General features: G+C 43.7%; 1 long non-coding RNA gene across 13 annotated transcripts in view; it reads right to left on the bottom strand.

Annotated features, from left to right (window-relative positions):
- LOC139358546 (uncharacterized) overlaps nt 1-10,755 on the bottom strand; it is a 42,286-nt gene extending 31,531 nt beyond the window's left edge. For 8 of the 13 annotated variants that reach the window (XR_011613682.1, XR_011613687.1, XR_011613680.1 and 5 more), the window contains exons 1-4: nt 10,579-10,750; nt 9,892-9,989; nt 6,424-6,551; nt 1,690-1,757 (exon numbers count right to left, since the gene is read on the bottom strand). This is a non-coding gene — a long non-coding RNA (uncharacterized lncRNA). Of the gene's footprint in view, nt 1-1,689; nt 1,758-6,423; nt 6,552-9,891; nt 9,990-10,578 lie in introns of all 13 variants that reach the window. The other 5 variants (XR_011613692.1, XR_011613686.1, XR_011613689.1 and 2 more) reach the window with 5 other exon arrangements.
- Between the last annotated feature and the right edge of the window lie 16,352 nt (nt 10,756-27,107).

Genomic DNA, 27,107 nt, shown 5'->3' with positions numbered 1-27,107 from the left:
TTTGTGTAATGCAAACTGTGTCCCCCATATTGCCAAACGTGAAAGATTTGCCCAGCTTTGGAGGATAAGGGCTCAGGGAGTCTAAGCCAGGGAGCAGAAGGAAGACGCTGTTGAGTTATGATAGGTGGCTAGACCAGATATATCTTGCCGGATTTTTCTCCATGGTCTGCATGATTATTCTGCTCCAGAGAACTCCTACAAGGACAGCTTACAACTACTGTGGTTGAAGTCAGAGGCCACAGGATCTGTTCTTGTGAAACTTGGTTAGCATAAAAGGAAAAGGGACGCATTTGGCTCAGAGCTCAGAGGTGCTCCACAAGGGATGCCCCAGAACACTGCAGATGGTCCAGGAGGAGCACACATCTTTGCAAAGCACCCCTGACTCTCCAGTCCTGATATCCTCAGTCCCTGGCTTCTGTACCCTAAATCCAGAACTTTGCTGAGTTAGAGTATGTTAAAATAATTGTGTTTATCTCATGCTCTTGTAAAATTTAGGACTTGTTTGCTTAGACATCCCCCGACCCAGCCGATTTCTTCCTTACCCTCTCTTTTCTGGGTCCAGGGATGAGAGACTAAAGACTTTTGTTAAAGAGGAAAGCAAGCTGAAGTGAAAAGGAAAGAGCACTAAACTAGGAGTCAGGCAATGAAATCACAATCCCTATCTTGTGGCAAAGTTGCCGAACTGCTTTGAGCAAGTCTCGTCCCCTTTCTGGCCTGGCCTGCAACTCCCCATCTTAAGATAAGGGATTAGTCTAGAACATTTTAAAATTAGCTGCCAATATTTAAAATCAAGAGATCCCACATAAAAGAGGTTTTTTTTTTTTTAGCTCCTCCCATAAATTCTGATTGGAAACACCAGTCTCACACTCCCACTTGGCCTCAAACAGCTGAAACTGAGTGGTGGCTTCTTGCTTTAGGTGGGGTTTGCACCTTCAGGTTAACCACAATCCTCACTACTCTCTATTGCTTTAAACCTTGCTTCACTTGCTTATGTTATCAACTGGCTCTCATAAGCTTATGTTTGTAATTTCTAGATATCTATTCCCACTCCAGCTTCATTAATTCAAAATAAACTCACTCTCACACAGAAGCCAAGTGTAAGAACCATCACCTGGGACTGCTATTTGTCAACGCTAATTAGGCCTGCATGGCCCCAGTTCAGCACCCTGGACAAATTATTGAGCGCTATTAGAGGCAAGTGAGTCCTCCCATATCCCACCAAGTCCTGTCTAACGGGCAGCCACACCCTTGCCCAGACTGAGAATATGCTGATACCTGGTAGACTAAAACTTCATCTTGTTATTAGCACCAAAGCCTTGAATCCCTACTAAATCTGCCCTGCATTTGATTTCTTTGTAATTCTGCCATTCCTTGGGATCAGGATGGGGATGTGGGGGGATGAGGGTGAGATGGGTAATTCTTCTCTGTCAAGACATGTCTAAACTGCCTATCTTTTAGGTGCAACTGCTGCTTCCCAAAGGCCATCGTTCTTGTTGCTGTAAAGAATGATGGATGTGATACCATATATTACCACTGTGCACTTTCATTTTCAGTGTCTGATTTTCCTCCCCCAAATTGCCAAGTGATCGAGAGGCTAGGGTTGCTTTTATGAGATGTGTCATAAGGCCTTCTTTATGAACAACGTGGCCAGGCAACGTGGATCAGAGATAAGGAAAAACTTTCAGGTACCTCCGAGTTGTTTCTTGCTGGTATCTTTTCGCAGGTTCCCTCCAAGGCGTCTCTCCAGGAGTCCATGGCTGCCAGGAGGATATCAGGTGGTTAATCTGCTTTCAACTCCTTACAATTACTGAGCCCACCAGTCAAAACCCACCACAATCTGGAACCCACTGAGGGCCCACTCTGTGGCAGGCACTGTGCTGAGGTCTAAGAGGTGAGAGATAAAAAGTATATCTCTGCTCTTGTGAAGCTTCTATTCCAGTGAGCAAGAGACAATTAAAACAAAGCTATGGTGTGGTGCAGTGGGTCACACCTGTAATCCCAGCACTTTTGGAGGCTGAGGCAGGTGGACCACTTGAGGTCAGGAGCTCAAGACCAACCTGGCCAACATAGAGAAACCCCGCCTCTACTAAAAATACAAAAATTAGGCCGAATAGGAACAGCTCCAGTCTACAGCTCCCAACATGAGTGATGCAGAAGACAGGTGATTTCTGCGTTTCCAACTGAGGTACCGGGTTCATCTCACTGGGGCTGGTTGGACAGTGGATGCAGCCCATGGAGTGTGAGCCGAAGCAGGGCAGGGCATCACCTCACCCGGGAAGGGCAAGGGTTTGGGAAATTCCCTTTCCTAGCCAAGGGAAACCGTGACAGACAGTACCTGGAAAATCAGGACACTCCCACCCTAATACTGAGCTTTTCCAATGATCTTAGCAAATGGCACACCAGGAGATTATATCCCACACCTGGCTCTGAGGGCCCCATGCCCATGGAGCCTCACTCACTGCTAGCACAGCAGCTTGAGATTGAACTGCAAGGTGACAGCGAGGCTGGGGGAGGGGCGTCCACCATTGCTGAAGCTCGAGTAGGTAAACAACATGGCTGGAAAGCTCAAACATGGTAGAGCCCACTGCTGCTCAAGGAGGCCTGCCTGCCTCCGTAGACTCCACCTCTGGGGGCAGGGCATAGCTGAACAAAAGGCAGCAGAAACTTCTGCAGACTTAAACATCCCTGACAGCTTTGAAGAGAGTAGGGGTTCTCCCACATGGAGTTTGAGATCTGAGAATGGACAGACTGCCTCCTCAAGTAGGTTCCTGACTCCCGAGTAGCCTAACTGGGAGACGTCTCCCAGTAGGGGCCGACTGACACCTCGTACAGCCAGGTGCCCCTCAGAGACGAAGCTTCCAGATGAAGGATCAGGCAGCAACTTTAGTCATTCTGCCATATTTGCTGTTTTGCAGCCTCCACTGGTGAAACCCAGGCAAACAGGGTCTGGAGTAGACCTCCAGCAAACTCAAACAGACCTGCAGCCGAGGGTCCTGACTGTTAGAAGGAAAACTAACAAATAAAAAGGACATCCACACCAAAACTCCATCTGTAAGTCACTATCATCAAAGACCAAGGGTAGATAAAACCACAAAGATGGGGAGAAACCAGAGCAGAAAAGCTGAAAATTCTAAAAATCAGAGCACCTCTTCTTCTCCAAAGGAATGCAGCTCCTTGCCAGTGATGGAACAAAGTTGGACAGAGAATGACTTTGACAAGTTCAAAGTTCCCTTTGAAAGGGAAGCTCATCAGACTAACAGCGAATCTCTCAGCAGAGACTCTATAAGCCAGAAGAGAGGGTGGCTCAATAGTCAACATTCTTAAGAAAAGAATTTTCAACCCAGAATTTCATATCCAGCCAAACTAAGCTTCATAAGTGAAGGAGAAATAAAATCCTTTACAGACAAGCAAATACTGAGAGATTTTGTCACCACCAGGGTTGCCTTACAAGAGCTCCTGAAGAAAGCACTAAACATGGAAAGGAACAACTGGTACCAGCCAGTGCAAAAACATGCCAAATTGTAAAGACCATTGATGCTAGGAAGAAACTGCATCAACTAACATGTAAAATAACCAGCTAACATCATAATTACAGGATCAAATTCACACATAAGAATATTAACCTTAAATGTTAATGGGCTAAATGCTCCAGTTAAAAGACACAGACTGGCAAATTGGATAACGAGTCAAGACCCATCAGTGTGCTGTGTTCAGGAGACCCATCTCACATGCAGAGACACACATAGGCTAAAAATAAAGGGATGGAGGAAGATACACCAAACAAATGGAAGCAAAAAAAGAAAAAAAAAACAAAAAAAAAAACAGGGGTTGCAATGCTAGACTCTGATAAAACAGATTTTAAAGGAACAAAGATCAAAAGAGACAAAGAAGGCCATTACATAATGGCAAAGGGATCAATTCAACAAGAAGAGCTAACTGTCCTAAATACATACGCACCCCATACAGGAGCACCCAGATCCATAAAGGAAGTCCTTAGAGACCTACAAGGAGACTTAAACTCCAACACAACAATAACGGGAGATTTTAACACCCCACTGTCAACATAAAACAGATCAACGAGACAGAAAGTTAACAAGGATATCCAGTACTTGAACTCAGTTCTGCACCAAGCAGACCTAATAGACATATACAGAACTCTCCACCCCAAATCAACAGAATATACATTCGTCTCAGCACCACATCGCACTTATTCCAAAATTGACCACATAGTTGGAAGTAAGCACTCCTCAGCAAATGCAAAATAACAGAAATTATAACAAACTGTGTCTTAGACCACAGTGCAATCAAATTAGAACTCAGGATTAAGAAACGCACTAAAAACTGTTCAGCTACATGGAAACTGAACAACCTGCTCCTGAAGTACATAACTGGGTACATAACGAAATGAAGGCAGAAATAAAGATGTTCTTTGGGGCAAAAACTGGAAAAATTCCCTTTGAAAACTGGCACAAGACAGGGATGCTCTCTCTCACTACTCCTATTCAACATAGGGTTGGAAGTTCTGGCTAGGGCAATCAGGCAAGAGAGAGAAATAAAGGGTATTCAGTTAGGAAAAGAAGAAGTCAAATTGTCCCTCTTTGCAGATGACATGATTGTATATTTAGAAAACCCCACTCTCTCAGCCCAAAACCTCCTTAAGCTGATAAGCAACTTCAGCAAAGTCTCAGGATACAAAATTAAATTGCAAAAATCACAAGCATTCTTATACACCGGTAACAAACAAACAGAGAGCCAAATCATGAATGAACTTCCATTCACAATTGCTTCAAAGAGAATAAAATACCTAGGAATGCAACTTACAAGGGATGTAAAGGTCCTCTTCAAGGAGAACTACAAACCACAGCTCAGTGAAATAAAAGAAGACAAAAACAAATGGAAGAACATGCCATGCTCATGGATAGGAAGAATCAATATCGTGAAAATGGTCATACTGCCCAAGGTTATTTATAGATTCAATGCCATCCCCATCAAGCTACCAATGACTTTCTTCACAGAATTGGAAAAAACTGCTTTAAAGTTCATATGGAACCAAAAAAGAGCCCGCATTGCAAAGACAATCCTAAGTTAAAAGAACAAAGCTGGAGGCATCACGCTACCTGACTTCAAACTATACTACAAGGCTACAGTAACCAAAAGAGCATGGTACTGGTACCAAAACAGAGATATAGACCAATGGAACAGAATACAATCCTCAGAAATGATACCACACATCTACAGCTATCTGATCTTTGACAAACCTGAGAGAAACAAGAAATGGGGAAAGGATTCCCTATTTAATAAATGGTGCTGGGAAAATTGGCTAGCCATAAGTAGAAAGCTGAAACTGGATCCTTTCCTTACTCCTTATATGAAAATTAATTCAAGATGGATTAGAGACTTAAATGTTAGACCTAATACCATAAAAACCCTAGAAGAAAACCTAGGTAGTACCATTCAGGACATAGGCATGGGCAAGGACTTCATGTCTAAAACACCAAAAGCAATGGCAGCAAAAGCCAAAATTGACAAATGGGATCTAATTAAACTAAAGAGCTTCTGCACAGCAAAAGAAGCTACCATAAGAGTGAACAGGCAACCTACAGAATGGGAGAAAATTTTTGCAATCTATTCATCTGACAAAAGGCTAATATCCAGAACCTACAAAGAACTCAAACAAATTTACAAGAAAAAAACAAACAGCCCCATCAAAAAGTGGGCAAAGGATATGAACAGACATTTCTCAAAAGAAGACATTCATACAGCCAACAGACACATGAAAAAATGCTCGTCATCACTGGCCACCAGAGAAATGCAAATCAAAACCACAATGAGATACCATCTCACACCAGTTAGAATGGCAATCATTAAAAAGTCAGGAAACAACAGGTGCTGGAGAGGATGTGGAGAAATAGGAACACTTTTACACTGTTGGTGGGATAGTAAACTAGTTCAGCCATTATGGAAAACAGTATGGCGATTCCTCAAGGATCTAGAACTAGAAGTACCATATGACCCAGCCATCCCATTACTGGGTATATACCCAAAGGATTATAAATCATGCTGCTATAAAGACACATGCACATGTATGTTTATTGCGGCACTATTCACAATCGCAAAGACTTGGAATCAACCCAAATGTCCATCAGTGACAGACTGGATTAAGAAAATGTGGCACATATACACCACGGAATACTATGCAGCCATAAAAAAGTATGAGTTTGTGTCCTTTGTAGGGACATGGATGCAGCTGGAAACCATCATTCTTAGCAAACTATCACATGAACAGAAAACCAAACACTGCATGTTCTCACTCATAGGTGGGAACTGAACAATGAGATCACTTGGACTCTGGAAGGGGAACATCACACACCTGGGCCTATCATGGGGAGGGGGAGGGGGGAGGGATTGTATTGGGAGTTATACCTGATGTAAATGATGAGTTGATGGGTGCTGATGAGTTGATGGGTGATGAGTTGAAGGGTGCAGCACACCAACATGGCACAAGTATACATATGTAAGAAACCTGCACGTTATGCACATGTACCCTAGAACTTAAAGTATAATAATAATAATTAATTAAATAATTAATTTTTAAAAAAAAGATGTTCTTTGAAACCAATGAGAACAAAGACACAATATACCAGAATCTCCGGGACACGTTTAAAGCAGTGTGTAGAGGGAAATTTATAGCAATAAATGCCCACAAGAGAAAGCAGGAAAGATCTAAAATTGACACCCTAACATCACAATTAAAAGAACTAGAGAAGCAAGAGGAAACACATTCAAAAGCTAGCAGAACGCAAGAAATAACTAAGATCAGAGCAGAACTGAAGGAGATAGACACACAAAAACCCCTTCAAAAAAATCAATGGATCCAGTAGCTGTTTTTTTGAAAAGATCAACAAAATTGATAGACTGCTATCAAGACTAATAATGAAGAAAAGAGAGAAGAATCAAATAGATACAATAAAAAAAATGATAAAGGGGATATAACCACTGATCCCACAGAAATACAAGCTACCATCACAGAATACTATAAACACCTCTACACAAATAAACTAGAAAATCTAGAAGAAATGAATAAATTCCTGGTCACATACACCCTCCCAAGACTAAACTAGGAAGAAGCTGAATCCCTGAATAGACCAATAACAGGCTCTCAAATTTTGAGCCAATAATTAATAGCTTATCAACCAAAAAAGTCCGGGACCAGACAGATTCACAGCTGCATTCTACCAGAGGTACAAAGAGGAGCTGGTATCATTCCTTCAGAAACTATTTCAATCAATAGAAAAAGAGGGAATCCTCCCTAACTCGTTTGATGAGGCCAGCATCATCCTGATACCAAAGCCTGGTGGAGACACAACAAAAAAAGAATTTTAGGCCAATATCCTTGATGAATATTGATTCAAAAATCCTCAATAAAATTCTGGCAAACCAAATCCAGCTGCACATCAAAAAGCTTATCCATGACAGCCAAGTGGGCTTCATCCCTGGGATGCAAGGCTGGTTCAATATATGCAAATCAATAAAGGTAATCCATCATAAACAGAACCAAAAACAAAAACCACATGATTATCTCAATAGATGCAGAAAAGGCCTTTGAAAAAATTCAACAGCACTTCTTGCTAAAAACTCTCGATTAACTAGGTATTGATGGAATGCATCTCAAAACAATAAGAGCTACTTATGACAAACACACAGCCAATATCATACTGAATGGGCAAAAACTAGAAGCATTCCCTTTGAAAACTGGCACAAGACAGGGATGCCCTCTCTCACCACTCCTATTGCAACATAGTGTTCGAAGTTCTGGCCAGTGCAATCAGGCAAGAGAGAGAAATAAAGGGTATTCAATTAGGAAAAGAGGAAGTCAAATTGCCCCTGTTTGCAGATGACATGATTGTATATTTAGAAAACCCAACAGTCTCAAGCCAAAATCTCCTTAAGCTGATTAGCAACTTCAGCTAAGTCTCAGGATGCAAAATCAATGTGCAAAAATCACAAACATTCCTACACACCAATAACAAACAGAAAGCCAAATCATGAGTGAACTCCCATTCACAATTGCTTCAAAGAGAATAAAATATCTAGGAATACAACTTACAAGGGATATGATGGACCTCTTCAAGGAGGAACTACAAACCACTGCTCAATGAAATAAGAGAGGACACAAACAAATGGAAAAACATTCTATGCGTATGGATAGGAAGAATCAATATCATGAAAATGGCCATATTGCCCAAGGTAATTTATAGATTCAATGCTATCCCCATCAAGCTACCAATGACTTTCTTCACAGAATCAAAAAAAAAAAAAACTATATTAAAGTTCACATGGAACCAAAAAAGAGCCCCCATTGTAAAGACAATCCTAAACCAAAAGAACAAAGCTGGATGCATCACACTACCTGACTTCAAACTATACTACAAGGCTGCAGTAACCAAAACAGCATTGTACTGGTATCAAAACAGAGATATAGACCAATGGAACAGAACAGAGCCCTCAGAAATAATACCACACATCTACAACCATCTCATCTTTGACAAACCTGACAAAAACAAGGAATAGGGAAAGGATTCCCTATTTAATAAATGGTGCTGGGAAAACTGGCTAGCCATATGTAGAAAGCTGAAACTGGATCCCTTCCTTACATCTTATACAAAACTTAATCCAAAATGGATTAAAGACTTAAATGTTAGACTGAAAATCATGAAAACCCTAGAAGAAAACCTAGGAAATACCATTCAGGACACAGGCATGGGCAATGACTTCATGTCTAAAACACCAAAAGCAATGGCAACAAAAGCCAAAATATCAAATGGGATCATTAAACTAAAGAGCTTGTGCACAGCAAAAGAAACTAGCATCAGAGTGAACAGGCAACTTACAGAATGGGAGAAATTTTTTGCAATCTATCCATCCAACAAATGGCTAATATCCAGAATCTACAAAGAACTTAAACAAATTTACAAGAAAAAATCAAAACAACCCATCAAAAAGTGGGCAAAACATATGAACAGACACTTCTCAAAAGAAGACATTTATGCAGCCAACAGACACATGAAAAAATGCTCATCATCATTGGCCATCAGAGAATTGCAAATCTAAACCACAGTGAGATACCACCTCACACCAGTCAGATGGTAAAATGTCAGGAAACAACAGTGCTGGAAAGGATGTGGAGAAATAGGAACACTTTTACACTGTTGGTGGGACTGTAAACTAGTTCAGCCATTATGGAAAACAGTATGGCGATTCCTCAAGGATCTAGAACTAGAAATACCATTTGACCCAGTCATCCCATTACCGGATATATACCCAAAGGATTATAAATCCTGCTACTATAAAGACACATGCACACGTATGCTTATTGCAGGACTATTCACAATAGCAAAGACTTGGAACCAACCCAAATGCTCATCAATGACAGACTGGATTAAGAAAATGTGGCACATATACACCATGGAATACTATGCAGCCATAAAAAAGGATGAGTTCATGTCCTTTGTAGGGACATGGATGAAGCTGGAGACCATCATTCTGAGCAAACTATCACAAGGACAGAAAACAAAACACACGTTCTCACTCATAGGTGGGAACTGAACAATGAGAACACTTTGACACAGGGTGGGGAACATCACACACCAGGGTCTGTCGTTGGGTGGGGAGAGAGGGGAGGGATAGCATTAGGAGATATGTTAGGAGATATGTTACATTAGGAGATACCTAATGTAAATGACCAGTTAATGGGTGCAGCACAGCAACACGGCACATGTATACATATGTAACAAACCTGCACATTGTGCACATGTACCCTAGAACTTAAATTATAACAAAAAATAAATAAAAATAACAATACCAAAATTAGCTGGGCATGGTGGCACTCACCTATAACCCCAGCTACTCAGGAGGCTGAGGCAGGAGAATCACTTGAATCCGGGAGACAGAGGCTGCGGTGAGCCAAGAAAATGCCACTACACTCCAGCCTGGGTATAAATAAATAAAAAATAGATAAATAAATAAATAAAAGCTATCTACTAGCCAGCAGTGATAAGCACTGGGAAGAAAACTATCTGAGTGAAGACAGGATGATGGTGATGGATATTGTAGGTTCGAGCCACCAGGGGAGACCTCTCCCTGAGGTGGCTTCTATGCAAACCCCTAGATGAAGCGGATGCTCAGGCTGTGAGGAAGAGCTGTCTGGGTGATGGGAACAAGTGCCAAAGTCTGGCAGCTACAACATGCTTGGAACATTTGAAGACCAGAAAGAGGGTCTTTGTAGCTACAGCAGAGTAAGAGAGAGAAATTAAAGAAGACACTAAGGTCAGAGAACTGGTCCTCATTGTCCATTGCTCCATTGACCTTGGCTTTAAGTATTCGCCTGCAGTCTCCAGAGAAACAGGAAGAACAGGATATGTAGACAGAGATATTAAACCACACTTAGAGATGGAGACAGAGATAGAGATGATAGAGATGGTGATGAAGATGGAGGTAGAGATGGAGATAAAGAGGTAGAAGTAGAGGTAGAGGTAGAGAGAGACATAGAAATAGAGAGAGAAATTAAAAAACACTTACTTTAATGTATCTGCTCATGAAATTGTGGGGCTGGCCAATTCCGACATCTTCAGGGCGGGTCAGCAGGCTGCAAGTGCTCAGGCGGGAGCTGATGATGCTGCAGTCTTGGGGAAGAATTTCTTCTTCCTCAGAGAAACCTCAATTCCACTTTTTAGGCCTTTTAACTGATCAAATGGGGCCTATTCAGTTTACTGAAGGTAATCTCCTTATCTTAAGTCAACTGATAGTAGATGTTAGCCCATCTACAAAATCCCTTGAGAGCAACACCTAGATGAGTGTTGGATTGAGTAACTGGGTGCTATAGCCTGGCCAGGTGGACACATACAACTCCCCACCACAGGCTCTTTGAGCTCCTGCCTTATTCTCCATCACATGCCTCTGCTTTTGGCGTCCTCTCTGTGCACAGCTCCAAGTGCGTCTCCTACCATAATGACCAGTATGGGGTCTGGCCTAAGGATACAGTAGAGATGTTATTGCTATTATTTTGTTAGTCACCTTAAATATTTTTTGAAGAGTGATGATATTTTTCAAAATAAAACGTATGATTTCCATGTCCCTATCTGGGTTCTGAGATGTTTAGATTTCAGTGAGAGGAGTTTGGCAGACTTGCCCCATCTCCTCCAATGCTACCAGAGCACTGATGGATGAAGGATTGCCCTGTGAACCTCTGACTCATCTGCTTGTTCTCTGAGCTTTTCCATAGAGCAGAAAGACAGCTCTAGACTGAGTCAGAGCCAGAGAGGGCTGTGGCATTATCCTTAAAGACACAGCATCCGTGAATGTGTCTCCACACCCCATCCCCAGCCTATATGCCTTTGGGGAGAAAGAGTGCTAAGCCCTCTCTATGAGGCTGCCCCAAGTCTTTCTAGGCAGGGCTCTCTCTGACTCCACTTCACCACATCAGGCATTTGCTGTTGAATTAATAATCCTAACCCCAGCTCTGGTCTTGACAGCCCTTGCTCAAAACTTCAGCTCTCTGTGGACTTCAGGAAGGAAGACCAACTCCACAGCATGGCTTTAGAAAGCCTCCATGATTGTCCCACCCAAAACTCCTGCAGCCTCCCCCCGGCTCCAGATTCTTACACATCCCTGAGGGTCAGGTGACACCTGTGTCCTCCAAGCTCCTGACATTCCCACCTCCCTCCCTCTGCTAAAACTCCTTCATCCACTGGAAGATGCTGCTTTCTTCATTTAAATATCCTTAAGAAAATTATATTCTGTTGCAAGAAAAAAGAAATAAAATGTATAGTATTACAAATGAGAATATCTGTCCAACAAATATCACCATTAGGAGAATGAGAGAGCGACCTACAGAATGGAGAACATATTAGCAATAATATCTTCAACCAAGAACTAATATCCAGAATATATAAAGAACACTTACTAACCAATAAGAAAAAGGAGAGTACCCAATCGGGAAAAAAACAGGCAAAAGACCTGAACAGGTACTGTACCAAAAGAAAGAGCAGGAAGGCCAGGTCAGAAGGCCAGAATGTTAGGAGGCAAAAGGCCAGGCCAGAAGGCTTGCCAAGAAGGCCAGAAGGCAGAAAGCCAGGAGGCCAGGCCAGAAGGAATAGGGCCAGAAAACAATAGGTCAGGCCAGAAGATCAGAATGCCTGAAGGCCAAACCAGAAGCCAGACGGCCAGAAGATCAGCAAGCAGAAGGCCAGATGGCCAGAAGGCAGAAGAGCAGGACAGAATGCCAGAAAGCAGAAGGCCAAGCCAGAAAGCAAGAGGGCAGAAGGCCAGGCCACATGACCAGAAGGCCAGAAGACAGTAGGCCAGAAGGCCAGAAAACAGAAGGCAAGGCAAGAAAGCATAAAGTCAGGCCAGAGGACAGAACACCGAACAAAAGAAGACCCGGAGTTCCAGAAAGTCAGGAGGCCAGAAGACAGAAGGCCAGAAGAAAGGACAGGCCAGAGAGCCAGAAAGCCAGAGCCAAGAAGACAGAAGGTCAGGAGGTCAAAGTCAGAAGGCCAGGCCAAATGGGCAGAAGGCCCGAATGCAGGAGGCCAGGTCAGAAAGCCAAAAGGTAAACAATAAGAAGGCACGGGACCAGGGAATAAGGCAGAAGGCCAGGACACAAGGCCAGAAGGCAGCAGGTCAGATGCCCAGAAAGCAGAAGGCCAGGCCAGATGGCAGAAGACCAGAAGAAAGAAGGCCAGGCCAGAGAGCCAGAAAGGCAAAGGCAAGAAGATAGAATTCCAGAAGACAAAAGTCAGAAGGCCAGAAGGCAGGAGGCCAGGCCAGAGAAACAGGCCAGAAGGCAGGAGGCCAGAAGACCAGCAAGCAGAGGCCAAGCAAGCAGAGGAAGGAAGGAAGAAAGTGAGAAGGCCAAAGGCCCGGCCAGACAGCCGGAAGGCAGATGGCAAGATGGCCAGAGGCAGAAGACCGGGGAGGAAGGCCAGAAGGTAAACAGGAAGCAGGTCACAAGGCCAGAAAACAGAAAGCCAGGCAAGAAGGGCGAAAGCCAGGCCAGAAAACAACACACTGAAAGGAAGAAGGCCAAGCTGCAGTGCCAGAAAGCCTGAAGGCCAGAAGAAGGACAGAGGAACGAAAGGTTGCAGGCCAGAAGGCCAGAAAACAGAGCACTGGGTCAGAAAACAGGAGGCCAGAAAACAGCATGCCAGATGACCAGAAAGCAAAAGGCAAGGCAAGAAGGCAGAACAGGAGGAGGAAGGCCAGGCGAGAGCACCATTAAGCCAAAGGCCAAAAGGAAGAAGGCAGGCGGCCAGGAGGCAGAAGGACAGGCCAGATGGCCAGAAAGCAGAAGAAGGCCAAAGCCAAAAGAAAGCCAAAGCCAGAAGGCCAGAAGGCAAAAGGCCAGGCCACATGAGCAGAACGACAGAAGCCAGAAGGCCAGAGGCCAGGCCAGAGAGAAGAGGGCCAGAAAACAAAAGACTAGGCAAGAAGGCAGGAATGCCAGAAGGCAGAGGGCTGGAAGGCCAACAAGCAGAAGGCCAGGCAAGAAGGCAAAAGCCGAGGCCGAGTGGCCAGAGGTCAGCAGGCTGAAAGCTAGGAGGCCAGAAAGGCGATAAGAAGGCGGCCAGTCCAGAAGACCAAAAGTCCGAGAGCCAGAAATCCAAAAGGGAGAAAGCCAGGAGAAAAAAAAAAAAAGAAAGAAAGAAAACAAACAAAAAGGCTAAATAGGCAAAAGGCCAAAGGCCAGGAGGCAGAAAGTCAGAAGGTAAGAAGGCAGAAGACCAAGCCAAAAGGCCAGAACCTATAAGGGGTAAGAAAGCGGAAGACCAGGAGAGAAGACAGAGGCCGGAATGGCAGATGGCAGAAAGCCATGCTAGAAGACAGAATGCCAGGCCAGACGGCCAGAAGACAGAAAGCCACAAGGCCAGGTCAGAGGGAAGAAAAGGAAAGGCCATGCCAGAAGGCCAGAAGGTAGAAAGCTAGAAGACCAGCAAGCAGAAGGGCAGAAAGGAAACAAGAAGGTGAGCGGGCTGGAGGCCTGGCCACATAGCCAGAAGGCAAAATATCAGGCCAGAAGGCCAGAAGGCAGAAGGTCAGGGAAGAATGGCAGAAGGTCAGGGAAGAATATCAGAAGGTCAGTGGGCAGCAGGCCAGAAGGCCAGAAAACAGAACACCAGGAAAGAATGCAGAAGGCCAGGGAAGAAGGCCAGAAGAAAGTAGACAAGGGAAGAAAGCCAGAAAACAGAAAATGAGGCAAGAAGGCAGAAGGTCAGACCACAAGAGAGAACACCAACAGGAAGAAGGCCAAGCCAGAGTGCCAGAAAGCCAGAAGGCCAGAAGGTTAGAAGGAGGAAGACCAGAAGAAAGAAAAACAGAAGGCCGAAAGCCAAGCCAAATGAGCAGAAGGCCAGAGGCCAGGCCAGAGAGATGGAGTCCAGAAAACAAAAGACCAGGCCATAAGGCAAGAATGCCAAAAGTCAGAATGCCAAGCCAGAAGACAGAACACTGAAAGAAAGACAGATGGCCATGCCGGAGCACCAAGAAGCAAGAAGGCCAGAAGGCAGAAGGCCAGAAGACCAGCAAGCAGAAGGCCAGGAAGGAAGCAAGAAGGTGAGATGGCGAAAGGCCTGGTCAGACTTCCAGAGGGTAGAAGACCAAGACGGAACACAAGATGGCAAAAGGCTAGACCAGAAGGCCGGAGGGTAGAAGGCCAGGTCACGTGGCCAGAAGGCCAGCAGGCAGAAAGCCAGGGAAGAAGGCCAGAAGCAAAAAGACCAGGGAAGAAATCCAGAAGGCCAAGACAGAAGGTCAGAAGGTCAGAAGACAGCAGGTCAGAGGCCAGAAAACAAAAGACAAGTCAAGAAGGCAAAAGGCTAGGCCAGATGGGCAGAAGACCAGAAGGCAGAAGGCCAGAGGCCAGGCCAGAGAGAAGAGGGCCAGAAAAACATAAGGCCAGTCCAAAAGGCCAGAATTCCTGAAGGCAGAAGGCCAGAAGGCCAGCAAGCAAAGGCCAAGCAAGAAGGCAGCAGCCCAAGCCAGATGGACAGAGGTGAGCAGGCTGAAAGTCAGAAGGCTAGAAGGGCACAACACAGAAGGCCAAGCTAGAGAAAAGAGAGCCAGGAAAGAAAAAGCCAGGCCAGAAAAGGCCAGAAGTCAGAAAGAAGGCAAGACCAGAAACACAGGCCAGAGGGCAGAAGGCCAGAAGAGCAGCCAGCAGAAGGCCAGGAAGAAAACAAGAAGGTGAGAAGGCCAAAGGCCCAGTCAGCTACCCAGAAGACAGAAGGCCAGATCTCAGAAGGCAAAGACCAGGACACAAGGCCAAAAAGAAGAAGGCCAGAGTGCAGAAGGCCAGGCCACAAGGTCAGAAGGCAGGAGGCCAAAAAGCCAGGGAAGAAGGCCAGAAGGTCAGTAGGCAGGAACAAAATACAGAAGGCCAGGCAAGAATACAGAAGATAAGCCAAGAAGCCAGAACAACAACAGAAAGATAGTAGATGGTCAGGCCGGAGAGCCAAAAAGCCAGAAGGCCAGGCCAGATGAGCGGAAGGCAGAAGGCCAGAAGGCAGAAGGCCAGGCCAGAAGGCAGAAGGCTACAAGGCACAAAAAAAAAAAGACCAGAGGACAGAAGGCCATAAGCCAGAAGGCCAGGAGGCCAGAATGCAGAAGGCCAGGCCAGGTGCAGAAGGGCAAATGACAAGAAAGCAGAAGGCCAGAAGGACAAAAGCCAGAAGGCCAGAAGGCAGAGGGCCAGAAGGGAAAAGGACAGAAGGACAGAAAACAGAAGGCCAGGCCAGAAAGCAGAAGACCAGAAGGAAGAAGGCCAGGCCAGAAGACTAGAGGGCAGAAGGCAAGGCCACGTGGCCAGGAGGCAGAAGACCAGGGACAAAGGCCAGAAGGTCAGTAGGTGAGAAAATAGAACTCCAGGCGAAAACGCAGAAGGCCAGACCAGAGGGCAGAACACCAAAAGGAGAACACAGAAAGGAGGATGGCCAAGGAGGTTAGAAGGAATGACAGGAGGACGGAAGGCCAAAGACCAGGCCAGATGGGCAGAAAGCCAGAAGGCAGAAAACCAGAGGCCAGGCCAGAGAGAAGACTGCCAGAAAACAAAAGGCCAGGCCAGAGAGCCAGAATGCGGGAAGGCACAAGTCCAGGCCAGAAGACAGAACACCAAAAGGAAGACATCATGCCAGAGCTCCAGAAAGCCAGAAGGCAAGAACGCAGAAGGCCAGGCCAGATGGCGGTAGGCCACATGGCTAGAAAGCAGAAGGCCAGAGGCCAGAGGCAGAAGGCCTGAATGACCGGAGGCCAGAATGCAGAAGGCCAAGCCAGAAGGCAGAAAGCCAGATCAGATCATCAGAAGGCAGAAGGCCAAGTCAGATGGTCAGAAGGCAGAAGTAAAGAAAGCCAGAGGGCCAAATGCAGAAGGTGTGGAGGCAAGAAGGCAAGGCCAGAAGGCAGAAGGCCAGGCCAGACGGCAGCAGCCAGAAAGGAACAAAGTAGAAGGTCAGAAGGCCAGAAAGGCTGGAAGGCAAAAGGCCAGAAGCCGAGAAAAGAGGAAGGCAGAGTCAGAAGACAAGAAGGCAGCACGTGAGGCGAGAAGGCAGAAAAATGAAGGCCAGGCCAGGCGGACAGAAGTTTGGGGTTGTATGTGAAATCTTCCCCAGGCTCATTACATTAAAAAAGCTCCACTCTGGTAAGAAATCTCTGCTCTTGGCATGGAAGGAAGAGGCTGTGGGAGGCTTGCTCACATACATTCCTTCATTCATTCCTTTGCATGTTACTTCTGAGTTGGCCCTTCAGGGATCCTCTCCAGCTTAAGTCTCCCTGAGTCAGTTATCTTCAAATGGAGCGTTACTTTCTTACATTCGCATCCAGTTTCTAAACTTCAGCCCGTCACCTGCATTGCTTTCCGGTTAAGTTTTAGATCTTGTTTATATTCCAAATGCTAGATATGTGAGGTATGATTAAGCAGTCTCCATTTCATAGAAACTCAGATTACAGTTTGACTTTAGGCCAATTTCATTCCAAAATTCAAATTATGCAACATTTGCTGCTGGGGCAGCGCCTACGTTCATCTCTATTTTCAGGCAGGTGGTTGCGCCGAGTTTCTAACTCATCCCAGTCCCAGGTCCCTTATGTGGACAGGCAGGGTCATTCCCTGAGACTTAAAACTGACGCATGGATGAATGGGAATTTCCTAAAGATAGCCTGTGTGACTATCGTTTCATACCCTTCAAGTTCACTTTCCATACCTGAGAAGATGTGAAAAGATGTTTCTTTGAGAAAAGAAACAGCTATAGTGGCATTAGGGGAAGGAACATTTTACAAAAGCAAGCAAGTATGTTTCAAATATTGATCTGCAACAAAGAGTGAAGACACGAAATAAAGGAATATACCAGCGATCAGAAGAACATTATAGGACATCAACAATTAGAGAATATTGTTAAGACCAAAATGAGAGGGAAAATTAAAAGATGGATGTTGGGAGATTGAGACAGCGGAAATCAACAAGGGGAGGGCCAAAAACAAAGGGTACTGTATCAAGTTTAACTCCCGTCAAAGACGCATGGAAGGAAGATACCTCCCTCTGAGGCCAAGGAACGTGCTGAAGGCTAGATGAAGACAGAGGGAAATGTCTGAAGAATTATGACACCACTGGACAGGCATTTTTACACTGACCTCAATACGACGTTGGAAAAGCCACTCCCTCAAGGACATCTGAGGTTGACATGGCCCCAGCCCTGTCCCTCCTGGGTGGCTCTTCACACCAGCTCACAGAACCTGGAGCTCACCTGCACTCAGGATTTGGGGCAACCTCCTCCCCTCCGCTTCTCCTCTCCTGGCTCTGAGCACTCACACCTGATTTGGAGACCTGATATCCTGTTTGCAGAAAACATGGGCTTGAACGTTTAGTTCTGTGCTGAGATCTGTGACTGATCATCAAGGGCGGGGAGGGGAGGAACACAGCACACATGAAATGGCAATGCCAGGAAGAGTGCCCTGAATACCAGAGACATGGGAGGCGCCGCCCAGAGCAGGAAGGGCACCTGGCCTGGAGCTCAGAGACTGGGGAGCTGTTTGCTGATGCTCGTGCCCAGGGCTAAAGATAGACTGCATGGCCAGGCATGGAGGCCTCTACCTGTAATTGCAGCACCTTGGGAGATTGTGACTTGAGGCTGGGAGTTCGAGGCCTGTCTGGGCAACACAGAGACCTTGTCTCTAAAAGAATAAAAACTCAGTTAGGTATCGTGGTGTATGTCTGCAGTCCCAGTTACTCAGGAAGCCGAGGCAGGAGGCTCACTTGAGCCCAGAAATTTGAGGCTGCAGTGAGCTGACTGTGCCACTGCCCTCCAGCTTGGGTGACAGAATGAGACACTGTCTCTGACAGGCTGCTATACCTTCTCTTTTTTACAACCAGGATGGTATTGTTTCCACAGTGGATTAGATCTTATTTTCAAAAGACGTCTAATAGGCATAAGCTCAATCAGAACGCTGAGAGGTCTATTTTAGAGGAATAGTCTCTGCCATGTTTACTACTGGGGTGTCAAACTCCACCATGGTTCACTGAGCAGAACGGTTGTTAGTAAATACTTAACACAGTTTTTCCTCCTTTTAACAAATATCCATTGAGCGTCCAGCATGGTTCTGGGTGTTAGATATGGAGTAGCAAAAAAACCTATAAATTCTTGGTCAGGAAGTGGGCATTCTCATGAGATGACAAGCTACACATAAGTGAATAAATAAGCAAATTCTGTCCAGTTAGTTCTGAGTGCTATAGGGGTGCTAACTAGTCCTCCCTCAGTTGAGGTTATGCTTTTGTGGCTTCAGTTACCTGCAGTCAACTGTGGTCTGAAAATTAAGTATCATGCGGTAAGATATTTTAAGAGACCACATTTACATAACTTTGATTGTAGTAGATATTTATATGATTTGATTGTATTATTAATTTTTACTGTTAATCTTTTGCGTGTGCCTAATTTAAACCTTATCATAGGTATGAATGTACAGGAATAAACAGCATAGAGATACTCTCTCATTTCAGGCATCCACTGAGGGTCTGGGAATGTATTTAAAGCAGATGAGGTGGGGACTACCGCATAGGCACCAGGGCAGAGATGGAGTGGAATGTGGGGAAGCTATTCTGGGTAGTATTTGATGAAGTAAATGAATGTTGACAGATTCAGCCACAGATGCCACAGGATTCAAGATCTCCAGTATCATGTCTCTGTTCTTCCTCAGGGCTGTGTCCAGCAGGGCCCACTCCTCCCTGGTGATGTCCACAGCCAGATCCTTGAAGGACACCGACTTTTTGAAGGACACCATGATTCAGACTGTGCTACTCCCCATCAGCATCCACAGGCTGCAGTCAAGGATGACATCCCTGAGAATGTGTGTATGAAAAGCTCAAACTGACTGGGCGCAGTGGCTCATGCCTATAATCCTCAATCTTTTGGAGGCTGAGGACAGCAAATCGCTTGAGTTCAGAAGTTCAAATGTAGCCTGGGCAACATAGTGAAACTCTCATTTCTACCAAAAAAAAAAAAAAAAAAAAAAAAGTAGCTTGGTGTGGTGGTGGGCATCTGTAGTCCCAGCTACTCAGGAGGTTGAGGTGGGAGGATGGCTTGAGCCTGGGAGGCAGAGGTTGCAGTGACCTGTGACTGCATCACTGCACTGCAGCCTAGGTGACAGAACCAGACTCGAGGGACAGAGACAAGGACAGGGAGAGGGAGATGGAGAGGAGGAAAAAAAAAAAGGAAAGAGACAAGAGCAGATGAGATGAGAAAAGAAAATTTTTGTCAAACTCCGTCAGAGACCAGGCCATGGCTTGGCTCCTCTGGGCTGACTCAGCAGATGTATTTTCGATACATCTAGAGATACACTCTTATACATAATAACTTCATTATCAGGTCATGCAACAGGAGCTGCAGTGTGAAATAACCTGGCAACTCCACAATAAAGTGCCAATTCTACTTCAGAGTGATCATAAAATTTGTACCAGGAAATTTATGAATTCTACTCCCCTCCAATCTAAATGAAATCTACAGGCTAACCAAGAGAAGGAACACCAATGTTCTGCCACTTATCCACTGTGGTGATGGGCAAATTATCCCGATATGAATCTCTCAATTCTCTCTTTTTTTTTTTTTTTTTTTTTTTTTTTTTTTTGAGATGGAGTCTTGCTCAGTAGCCCAGGCTGGAGTGCAGTGGCTGGATCTCAGCTCACTGCAAGCTCCGCCTCCTGGGTTTACGCCATTCTCCTGCCTCAGCCTCCCAAGTAGCTAGGACTACAGGCGCCTGCCACCTCGCCCAGCTAGTGTTTTGTAATTTTTAGTAGAGACAGGGTTTCATCGTGTTAGCCAGGATGGTCTTGATCTCCCGACCTCGTGATCCACCCGTCTCGGCCTCCCAAAGTGCTGGGATTATAGGCTTGAGCCACCACGCCTGGCCTGAATCTCTCAATTCTCATCAGTGAAATGGTTTAACAACTTGTATTAGTCTGTTCTCATGCTACGAATAAAGACATAATTGAGGCTGGGTAATTTATAAAGAAAAAGAGGTTTAACGGTCTCACAGTTTCACACGACTTGGAAGGCCTCACAATTATGGTGGAAGGTGAAAGGCACTTCTTACATGGCAGCAGGCAAGAGAGCATGGGAGTGAAGCAATAGGGGAAACAGCTTATAAAACCATCGGATCTCATGAGACTTATTCACTACCAGGAGAATAGTATGAGAAAAACCACCCCATGATTCAATTGTCTCCCACTGGGTCACTCCCACAACACATGGGAATTATGGAAGCTACAATTCAAGATGACATTTGGGTGGGGACACAGCCAAACCATGTCATTTCACCCCTGGCCTTTCCCAAATCTCATGTCCTCACATGTCAAAACTAATCATGCCTTCCCAACAGTCCCCCAAAGTCTTAACTCATTTTATCATTAACTCAAAAGTCCACAGTCCAAAGTCTTATCTGAGACAAGGCATATCCCTCCCAGCTATGAGACTGTAAAATCCAAAGCAAGTTAGTTACTTCCTAGATACAATGGGGGTATAGGCATTGGGAAATTATCCCCATTCCAAATGGGAGAAATTGATCAAAACAAGGGGCTACAGGCCCAATGCAAGTCCAAAATCCAGTGGGGCATTCAAATATTAAAGATTCAAAATAATACCCTTTGACTCCATGTCTCACATCCAGGTCACACTGATGCAAGAGTTGCCATGGTCTTGGGAAGCTCTGCCCCTGTGGCTTTGCAGGGTATAGCCTCCCTCCCAGCTGCTTTTATGGGTTGATGTTGAGTGTCTGAAGCTTTTCCAGGCACGCAGGGCATGCTGTTGGGAGATCTACTATTCTGGGCTCTGAAGGATGGTGGCCTTCTTCTCACAGCTCCACTAAGCAGTGCCCCAGTGGGGACTATCTGTGGGTGCCTCAACCCCGTATGCCCCTTCCACATTGCCCTAGCAGAGGTTCTCAATGAGGGCCCTGCCCCAGCAGCAAACCTCTGCCTAGACAACCAGGCATTTGCATACATCCTCCAAAACCTAGGGGGAGGTTACCAAACCTCAATTCTTGACTCCAGCCTGGGTGCCAAAGTGAGACCCTGTCTCAATAAAACCAAAAATGTTCAGTGAGTTGGAGGCCCCAGTGAAGAGACAGCAGTTAAGTGATTATACTCTAATGACATGAGGTAATGGTCAGAGAAGACCATGTCTGAATCATTGATTTTGGAAGTGGGATAATTCTTGAGGAATGAAAGGGACTAGAATGTAGGTGATGAACTTTGGTGACAAAATGCAAACTATGCACATAACAAAGGGGAATAATGCTCCAAATATATGAGAAAAATTTCACAATAACTCAAATACAAGACTATGTTTTCGCTACAAGGAAATGCTGAGGTGAGAGATCTGCTAAATAGCTGATTTGACTATTGTGCAATGGCACACATGTAAAAAACATCACACATTGTATCCTATAAATATGCACAATTATTACATTTCAATTAAAAGAAAACTTAAAAATACAGAATACTTTTTTTTTTTAACTTCAATTTCTGGGATACATGTGCAGAATATGCAGCTTTTTAACATAAGTACCCATGTGCCATGGTGATTTGCTGAACCTACCTATCTTTCATCTAGGTTTTAAGCCCCGCACACACTAGGTATTTGTCCTAATGCTCTCCCTCCCCTTGTCCCCCACCCACCACGGACAGGCCCCGATGTGTGATGATCCCCTCCCTCTGTCCATGTGTTCTCATTGTTCAACTCCCACTTACGAGTGGGGACGTGCAGTGTTTGGCTTTCTATTCCTGTGTTAGTTTCTCAAGGATGTGAATTCATTATTTTCTATGGCTACACAGTATTCCATGGTGTGTATATGCCATATGTTATTTATCCAGTCTATCATTGATGGACATTTGGTTGGTTCCAAGTCTTTGCTATTGTAAACAGTGCTGCAATAAACATATGTGTGCGTGTGTCTTTTTAGAAGAATGATTTATAATCCTTTGGGTACATACTCAGTAATGGGATTGCTGAGTCAAATGGTATTTGTGGTTCTAGATCCTTGAGGAATCGCCCCACTATCTTCCACAATGGTAGAACTAATTTACACTCACACCAACAGTGTAAAAGCATTTCTGTATCTCAGCAGCCTCATCAGCATCTGTTGTTTCCTGACTTTTTAATCATCGCTATTCTAACTGGCATGAGATGGTATCTCATTGTGGTTTTGATTTGCATTTCTCTAATGACCAGTGATGATGAGCTCTTTTTCACGTTTGTTGACCACATAAATGTCTTCTTTTGAGAAGTGTCTGCTGATATCCTTCACTCACTTTTTGATGGGGCTTTAGATTTTTCTTGTAAATTTGTTTAAGTTCCTTGTAGATTCTGGATACTAGGGCTTTGTCAGATAGGGAAATTGCAAAGAATTTTCCTCCATTCTGTAGGCTGCCTGTTCACTCTGATAATAGTTTCTTTTGCTGTACAGAGGCTCATTAGTTTAATTAGATCCCACTTGCCAATTTTGGCTTTTGTTACAATTGCTTTTGGTGTTTTAGTCATGAAGTCTCTGCCCATGCCTATGCCCTGAATGGTATTGCCTAGGTTTTCCTCTAGGGTTTTTTTTTTTTTTTTGGTGGGGTCTTATATTTATAAGTCTTTAATCCATCTTGAGTTAATTTCTGTATACTGTGTAAGGAAGGGGTCCACTTTCTGTTTTCTGCATATGGCTAACCAGCTTTCCCATCACCATTTATTAAATAGGGAATTCTTTCCATATTGCTTGTTTTTGTCAAGTTTGTTGAAGATCAGATGGTTGTAGATGTGTGGTGTTATTTCTGAGTTTTCTGTTTTGCTCCATTGGTCTATGTATCTGTTTTGGCACCAGTACCATGCTGCTTTGGTTACTGTAGCCTTGTAGTATAGTTTGAAGTCAGGTAGTGCAATGCCTTCAGCTTTGTTCTTTTTGCTTAGGACTGTCTTAGCTATACAAGTTCTTTTTTGGTTCCATATGAAATTTAAAGTAGTTTTTTTCTAATTCTGTGAAGAAAGTCAATGGTAGCTTGATGGGAATAGCATTTAATTTATAAATTACTTTGGGCAGTATGGCCATTTTCATGACATTGATTCCTCCTATCCATGAGCATGGAAGGTTTTTCCATTTGTTTATATCCTCTTTTATTTACTTGAGCAGTTGTTTGTAGTTCTCCTTGAAGAGGTGCTTCACATCACTTTTCAATTTTATTCCTAGGTATTCTGTTCTCTTTGAACCAATTGTGAATGGGAGTTCACTCATAATTTGGCTCTCTGCTTCTCTATTATTGGGGCATAGGAATGCTTGTGATTTTTGCACATTGATTTTGTGAGACTTTGTTGAAGTTGCTTATCAGTTTAAGGAGTTTTTGGGCTGAGATGATGGGGTTTTCTAAATATATAATCATATCATCTGCAAAGAGAGACAATTTTACTTCCTCTCCTCCTATCTGAATACCCTTTATTTCTTTCTCTTGCCTGATTGCCCTGGCCAGAACTTCCAATTCTATGGTGAATAGGGGTGATGAGAGAGGGCATCTTTGTCTTGTGCCAGTTTTCAAAGGGAATGCTTCCAGCATTTGCCCATTCTGTACGATACTGGCTATGGGCTTGTTTTAAATAGCTCTTGTTATTTTGAGATATGTTTCATCAATACCTAGTTTACTGAGAGTTTTTAACATGAGGGAATGCTGAATTTTATCAAATGCTTTTTCTGCACCTATTGAGACAATCATGTGGTTTTTGTCATTGGTTATGTTTATGTGATGGATTATGTTTATTGATTTGCATATATTGAACCAGCCTTGCATCCCAGGTATGAAGCCAACTTCATCATGGTGGATACACTTTTTGATGTGCTGATTTGTTTTCCAGTATTTCATTGAGAATTTTTGCATCAGTGTTCATCAGGGATATCAGCCTGAGATTTTCTTTTTTATGTTGTGTCTTTGACAGGTTTTGGTATCAGGATGAGGCTGGCCTCATAAAATGAATTAGGGAGAAGCCCTTCTTTTTCTATTGTTTGGAATAGTTTCACGAGGAATGGTACCAGCTCCTCTTTGTACCTCTTGTAGAATCTGGCTGTAAATCTGACTGGTCCTGGGCTTCTTTTCATTTCTAGGTTATTAATTACAGCTTCAATTGCAGAATGTATTATTGGTCTATTCAGCGATTCGACTTCTACTTGGTTAAGTCTTCGGAGGGTGTATGCGTCCAGGAATTTATCCGTATCTTCTAGATTTTCTAGTTTATTTGCATAGAGGTGTTTATAAGTATTCTCTGACAGTAGTTTGCATTTCTATGGGATCAGTGGTGATATTCCCTTTATCATTTTTTCTCATGTTTATTTGATTCATCTCTCTTTTCTTATTAATCTAGCTAGCAGTCTGTCTATTTTGTTAATCTTTTCAACAAACTAGTTCCTGGATTCATAGATTTTTTTGAAGGGTTTTTCGGGTCTCTATCTCCTTCAGTTCTGCTCTGATATTAGTTATTTCTTGTCTTCTGCTAGCTTTGGAATTTGTTTGCTCTTGCTTCTCCAGTTCTTATAATTGTGATGTTAGGGTGTCGATATCAGATCTTTCCAGCTTTCTGATTTCCCTCTTAACACTGCTTTAGTTGTGTCCCAGAGATTCTGGTACATTTTTCTCACTGTTTTCAAAGAACTTCTTTATTTCTGTCTTAATTTCGTTATTTACCCAGTAGTCATTCAGGAACAGGCTGTGGTTTTGAGTGAGTTTCTTAACCCTGAGTTCTAATTTGATTGCCCTGTGGTCTGAGAGACTGTGTATGATTTCCGTTCATTTGCTGAAGAGTGCTTTACTTCCAATTATGTGGTAAATTTTAGAATAAGTCTATGCGGCACTGAGAAGAATGCGTTCTGTTGATTTGGGGTGGAGAGTTCTAGATGTCTATTAGGTCTGCTTGGTTAAGAGCTGAGTTCAAGTCCTGAATATCCTTGTTAATATTTTGTCTCCTTGATCTGCCTAATATTGACAGTGGGGTGTTAAAGCCTCACAGTATTATTGTGTAGGAGTCTAAGTCTCTTTGTAGGTCTCTAAGAACTTCTTTTATGAAGCGCAGTGCTCCTGTATTGGGTGGGTGCACATATATTTAGGATAGTTACCTCTTCTTGTTTCCTTCATCTCTTTATAATTATGTAATGATCCTCTTTGTCTTTTTGATCTTTGTTAGTTTAAAACCTGTTTTAGCAGAGACTAGGATTGCAACTCTACTTTTTTTTTTTTTTCCTGCTTTTCATTTGTGTGGCAGATATTCCCCAATCCCGTTCTTTTGAGCCTATGTGTGTCTTTGCATGTGAGATGTTCTCCTGAATGAATGCAACACACTGATGGGACTTGGTTCTTTACCCGATTTGCCAGTCTGTGTCTTTTAATTGGGGAATTTAACACATTTACATTTAAGGTTAACATTGTTATGTGTGAACCTGATCCTGTCATCACAATGCTAACTGGTTATTTTGAACATTAGTTGATGTAGTTTCTTCATAGTTTCCTTGGTCTTTATATTTTGGTGTGTTTTTGCAGTGGCTGGTACCAGTTTTTCCTTTCTATATTTAGTACTTCCTTCAGAAGTTCTTGTAAGGCAGGTCTGGTGGTGACAAAATTCCTCAGCATTTCCTTATTTAAAAAGGATTTTATTTCTCCTTTCCTTATGAAGCTTAGTTTGGCTGGATATGAAATTCTGGGATGAAAATTCTTTTCTTTAAGAATGTTGAACATTGGCCCCCACTCTCTTCTGGCTTGTAGGGCTTCTGCAGAGAGATCTGCTGTTAGTCTGACGAACTTCCCTTTGTAGGTAATCTGACCTTTCTCTCTGGCTGCCCTTAACATTTTTTCCTTCATTTCAACTTTGGAGAATCTGACAATTACATGACTTGGGGTTGCTCTTCTCAAGGATTATCTTAGTAGTGGTTCTATTTCCTGAATTTAAATGTTAGCCTGTCTGGCTAGGTTGGAGAAGTTCTCCAGTATAAAATCCTGAAGTGTGTTTTCCAACTTGGTTCCATTCTCCCCATCACTTTCAGGTACACCAATCAATCATAGGTTTGGCCTTTTCACATAGTCCCATATTTCTTGAAGGCTTTGTTCATTCCTTTTCATTCCTTTTTTCTCTAATCTTGTCTTCATGCCTTATTTCAGCAAAGTGATATTCAATCACTGATATCCTTTCTTCTGCTTGATCAATTCAGTTATTGGTACTTGTGCATGATTCACAAAGTTCCTGTGCTGGGTTTCTTCAGCTCCATCAGGTCATTTATGTTCCTCTATAAACTGATTCTTCTAGATTGCAGTTCCTGTAGCCTTTTATCAAGGTTCTAAGATTCCTTGCATTTGGTTAGTCTATGCTCCTTTAGCACAGAGGAGTTTGCTATTCCCACCTTCTGAAGCCTACTTCTATCAATTAGTCAGTCTCATTCTCTGTCCAGTTTTGTGCCTTTGCTGGATAGGAGTTGCTACCATTTGAGGAGAAGAGGAATTCTGGTTTTGGAATTTTCAGCATTTTTGCACTGTTTTATCCTCATCTTCGTGGATTTATCTACCT

This window comes from Macaca nemestrina, chromosome 15 (genome assembly GCF_043159975.1).
Source record: "Macaca nemestrina isolate mMacNem1 chromosome 15, mMacNem.hap1, whole genome shotgun sequence".
Lineage (NCBI taxonomy): Eukaryota > Metazoa > Chordata > Mammalia > Primates > Cercopithecidae > Macaca > Macaca nemestrina.
The sequence above is the reverse complement of the archived record's forward strand: the minus strand, read 5'-3'. Positions and strand labels throughout refer to the sequence as shown.